The sequence below is a fragment of the Lethenteron reissneri genome, chromosome 25 (assembly GCF_015708825.2).
Source record: "Lethenteron reissneri isolate LAM-NWPU_2019-01 chromosome 25, ASM1570882v1, whole genome shotgun sequence".
Lineage (NCBI taxonomy): Eukaryota > Metazoa > Chordata > Hyperoartia > Petromyzontiformes > Petromyzontidae > Lethenteron > Lethenteron reissneri.
Window position 1 is genome coordinate 5,871,676 of NC_083803.1, and position 5,313 is coordinate 5,876,988.

Here is a 5,313-nt window from a genome sequence, read left to right on the forward strand (position 1 = left end):
AAGTTCCTGGTATCAGCGTAAAACCACTATGTGTTCATGTTTCAGAAAAAAAGGGAACACAGTCTTGTTTGGTTATGAATCACGGTTGTAATTTCGCAAAATGTCTCATGGAAATTGTAATTTGCCCTTTACTCACAGTTTGTGTCAACAAGGCGTTATTATCCATTTGACCCGCTATCAATATGCACCAGATGAGTTGGAATCAGATTTTGTTGTGATATTCCAATAAAGTATTTCACACTGTTTGTACAGAGGTTCAGATCAACAGTGACTGAATGAGCAAATGAACCGTGATGTGTTCAAGTTGATGTAGCGATGTAATACGCTAAGAGGACACGTTTCCCATCTTCAGAGATAAAGACATCTCACAGATCCCTCTTGGCTACACAATATCCCTAGTCTCCTTTGAGGGCTACCAACGACTATTTTTGGTTTCCAACAAGATGGGCATGTACATGTGTGCATGTTGAACGTCTTTCGCATCATACGTAGCCAACGGTGCTAATCGGAGGTACATGGCCTTACCTTGAGTCAGGTGTGGTGGTTCAACGCCTCTGTGATCCAGAAATTTGGAGCACGTGTTGGTGGGCGATGCCGATTTGTGATACTCTGAAACCCCGCTAGGTGTGGCATTACAGTAGATGATACTGGTAGGAACCTCCTGGTTACACCAGCCCACAGGGGGTTATTGTGTCCGTCGTTCAGGGAGGGGCTGGGTGGAGAGGGAGGGGCTGGGTGGGGAGGGGAGGGTGGGTAGGGGCTGGGTGGGGAGGGTGGGGCTGGGTGGGGAGGGTGGGGCTGGGTGGGGGGTGGGAAGGTTGGGGCTGGGTGGGGAGGGGCTGGTCACCCCGTGGTGCCCTTATAAAACTCAACGTTTAACCTAATCACGCCGGCTTGTGCCCGCCCTCACAGTCGGCCATATTTGCGGAATACACCATGCCGCCGTTGACCCTGCAGGCCATTGACCGAGCAATCCAACGTTCCTACCAGCTCCCTCCACAGGAATGTGTTATCCCTGAAGCCATTTGTGCAGACACCTATGTGTTATCGTCTCGTATGCTTGGGTTTTCTCTGGGCATACCGGTTTTCTCGCAGGAGCAAAATATGGCATTGTCTTTTAAACTGATTGGCCGACACCAGAGACAGCCTTCTTTAGGGCCTCGTCTGACACTGGTGAGACAATGCCACTATCAGAGCATTTATAGCTCGGGGTGAGAAGCTATAAAATGTTACCTTTTTGCCAGTATCAAAAAGATACTTGATATTGCCAAAAAGGTCCCAAAACATTTCTTAAAATGCAAAAAAAATGTAACGCAGCACCTTCCCTGCATATTTCCAGTTTGGAATCTTAGACTTTTTTTGTTAGTGTGTCGCACCTCGTTTGTGTAGAGTCAATTTGACTTGTATCCCAAACACAACCTTCAATTTGTGGATATAGTTTTTTTAACGTTAAACAGCTCGGCGATGTTTTCATTGTCACAAAATACTTACGAATGCAAAATGCAATCAAGAAGAGTGTATCCGATTGTTGTCAGCATTTATACATATTATACTACATTACACAATGCAGTTGCTACCGCTGGTTGCCTGAGCGAGTCATACATCTATTCATTTATCTTAATTCAAGATAATGTTTAATTTATTGAGAAGCACGCGGTGGGGGGGGGGGGGGTCGGGGTGAGGGTCATGGAGATGAACTCGCCAGGAGAGGGCGCCCCTCTCGCGAGGTGGTCTCGCCCATCCAACTTCGACAGGGACAATTACATTGCAGCCAAACATTTTTTTTAAACGTTATATCAAAGCCCTGCGAAAGACTGTCTTCGTCAATAAGAAGGCCTGTCCATGCTCAACTTGGTATCCCTTGTCGCTCATAGTAAAGTCTTATTTTTTCATTTGCTATACAGCCAGATAATACGACAAATCGCTAACCTTAAACACCCAGTCGTTCCTAAAAGTTGAAGGCGGTATAGTACTATAGTAATAGAGCAAGTGCACAATCACTGAACCGGAATTGATAGCTTGAAAGCATTTAGCGCGGGGCCCTTGAAAGTGCGGGCCCCGTAGCTACATATGCATCTACTTTTGCAACTGGGATAATCCAGCACTGTGCAAAAGGTGCTGGAAATGTCCCCGAAGACCATTAAATGATCAGCAGACAAACCGATGAGCTGCAGGCCATGCAGGAGGACAAACACCCCTTCTGCTCGGTGCAGCTTGGGGAATGGGTCTGCAGATTCTGATCTCCTATGAATGTATCCGTTTTCATCAGAAGAACACATTAAAGGCATAGAGCTGTGTGTACGTCTCCTCTGTGAAGGGGTGGTGCAGGACACATCCCCTTGGACCAGGATCTGCTTTTCGCCTTCCTGCCCTGTTTTATGATTCCCAAAGTCTTCTTGGTTCTTTCGGTAAAGTCACGTAGAAGGGAAATAATAAAATAATACAAATAAAACATAATAAAATAATTTTCACGACGTTTCGGCCACAACGCAAGCAGCCGTCCTCAGGTGAAGAACAGGTCTGTCTCCCCGGGTCCGTCTCCCCGACAGACCTGGTCTTCGCCTGAGGACGGCTGCTTGCGTTGTGGCCGAAACGTCGTGAGAATTATTTTATTATGTTTTATTTTTATTATTTTATTATTTCCCTTCTACGTGACTTTACCGAAAGAACCAAGAAGATGAATCCCTGCAGTCACGAAAGCTTTAAATCGAAAGATTCCCAAAGTGTTTCGTTGCCTTTTTTTGAACGGGATGAAATCCATCCGAGAAGCTGTCCAATACCGGGGTCCTGCGATTCCTTGGGGACAGATATTCACAAGCGCTTCGTAGCTGCCACCATGAGGAGCAGGTTCGCTGTTATAATTTTTTTAAGGGAAAAAATTCAGTCCCCACTTAATCGCATTTGTGCGTTATTGTCTGAAGGGGATTATTTCAAGAGACCTCCCAGGAAAGATCCCTGTTGTCTCTGGGACCTTTGCGAAATTCCCAACGCACTTTGTGTGGCCGTCTTTTGAAAACATGGCTTTGGCATTGTTGAAATTCGCTCCATGGAAAGTCGTCCTATTGTTTGCAGTGACCCCTGGTGGGCGTGAGGATGAGCCGCAGTAGGCCTTATGATGCTCATCACGTAACGTATATGTCACGTCAGTTTATAACGCCGTTGGTGCACAGTGGTGACCTATCAAGCTCTATCCAGGCTCGAGCCAGCTTAGTTTCTGAGCTCAGGTATATTCTTGTTTTTTTTATTTGTATTATTATTTTGCTTGTTTAACCCAGGAAAGCCTCACCGAGTCTCAAAACTCGTTTTTAGCAGGATTCTGCCAATGTTTCGCAGGAGGGGATGATGTTGCCGTTGTTTGTAATCCCAATTAAGTGATTTGCAGATAATTCAGCATCGGGATGCTTGGGCCAATACCAACTATATTAGGTTGTTTTAGCTATGGGAGGGAACTACACAACTCAAAGAAAACCCATGCAAAACAGGGCAAGAACATACAAACGCCAACACGGGTACCCAAGTCGGACATATAGTGTTATCACTGCATCACCCTTCCACGTATCGGTTATCAATCACGTACAGTATACTTACTCTTTGTTTTTTTTCCCGGTAAAGTCACGTAGGTAAAAAAGAGAAAATAAATTAAATCACGACGTTTCAGAAGCAACACAAGCAACCGTCATCAGGTGCTGACTGCTCCAGCAAAATTACTGAGGCGTGTGAAAAGAGTTATTACGAGACAACGTGTTTATATAGGGTGTTGGGGGGGGGGGTCAAGAGGTCGGGGGGGGGGGGGGTCTGTGGCAAGGAGTGTGGATGGTGGTGCACGGGACTAGCACGAGTTAAGCCGATAGATAACCATCTGTATTCTTTTTGTTGTGCAGCGCCTGCCCGGCGAGTGATTGTGGCATATCAGGTTGGGAATAGAACACCACTGGAAGAAATGGATATGGCTGCACAATTATAAGTATACTTATTTTAATTTTAAAAATGCTGTCATTGTTTAACATTGTAGTACAGGTTACTGTTTACAAATATATTGACTGCCACCACTACATGTAATACATATTTCCCCAAATACTGTACTCTGATTATTTTGTAGATTTGAAGCTTTCGTGACTGCAAGGATTAATATTTTTAGGGGTTTTTTTCGGTAAAGTCACGTAGGTAAAAAATATTAAAATTAATAAAAGTAAAATCAAAATCAAAATCACGACGTTTCGGAGGCAACACAAGCTTCCGTCTGCAGGTGGAACCGTCACAGCACGATGCTGTATCAAGTAATTTAAATTTTTTACCTACGTGACTTTACCGAAAAAAAAACCTAAGAATCTGATTATTTTGTCCAGCAATGTCACCAATCAGTTGCTGTCCCTGCCACGTGCAATAGTTGCTATGTGTTTTCACTTAAAAGTTAGGTTTGCACCTGTTCTTAAATGTACATCAGCCCAGCTGTACAAGTACGCTGTCCACCAAAGCAAATCATTTTTGTGGCAGATACTCTTAGATCATTATTTCTAAACACAAACAGCAAAATTAAGTTTGGCAATGCCTTGCTGGCATAAAGTATGGACGGTCTTGACAGGGTGCTGGTAATTCACGTTTCTGGCATCACCTATTGACATTCCTGTATGATGCAATCTTAGTTGAATGCATATGTGGTGACACTAGGAGTAGGAGGCACTCTATTAATAGCCATCACAGTTCACAAGAGGTAACTACAGCTCCCAGTCAGCACAGCTGGCAGACTGCCTGACTGACGACGCCGAGATGGTGAAGACGTAGACGGTGACGAAGACTCCAGCAGCACGACGAGGGGATCGCACTCCAGGCAACAGCCCCGAGCCTTTGCTCAGGGTCCCCTTTTATCCTCCCAGCGTGGCCTCGCTTCGCCCCGGCCACGCCCCCCTTCTAGAACATACTCGCGGCTTACCTCACGTGACCCCTCTGCCACCTTTCCCCGACATCCCTCTCTCTGGCTTATCACGTGACCTGCTGACAGGGCTGCTGCAACTGCAGATGCCCTTCTCTGCCAGCAACCCCCACTATGCTACGTAGTGACCCATTCCATGTCACTACACATTTAATGACAACAGTTCTTGCAAAGGAAAGCCCTGCAGGTACAGATATGTTAACTTTGAATGTTGTGTTTATTGTTGAATAGCTGTCACTCGATTGTGAATTATTGATATACAGCCACTCAAATTGTACATGTATATGCGCATTATGCAGTAACCATTTTGCACCATTGGTAAAAACTGAGGAAACTAAAATCTACGACCACAAAAATCCAAGCCAGGAGCCAACATAACTCAC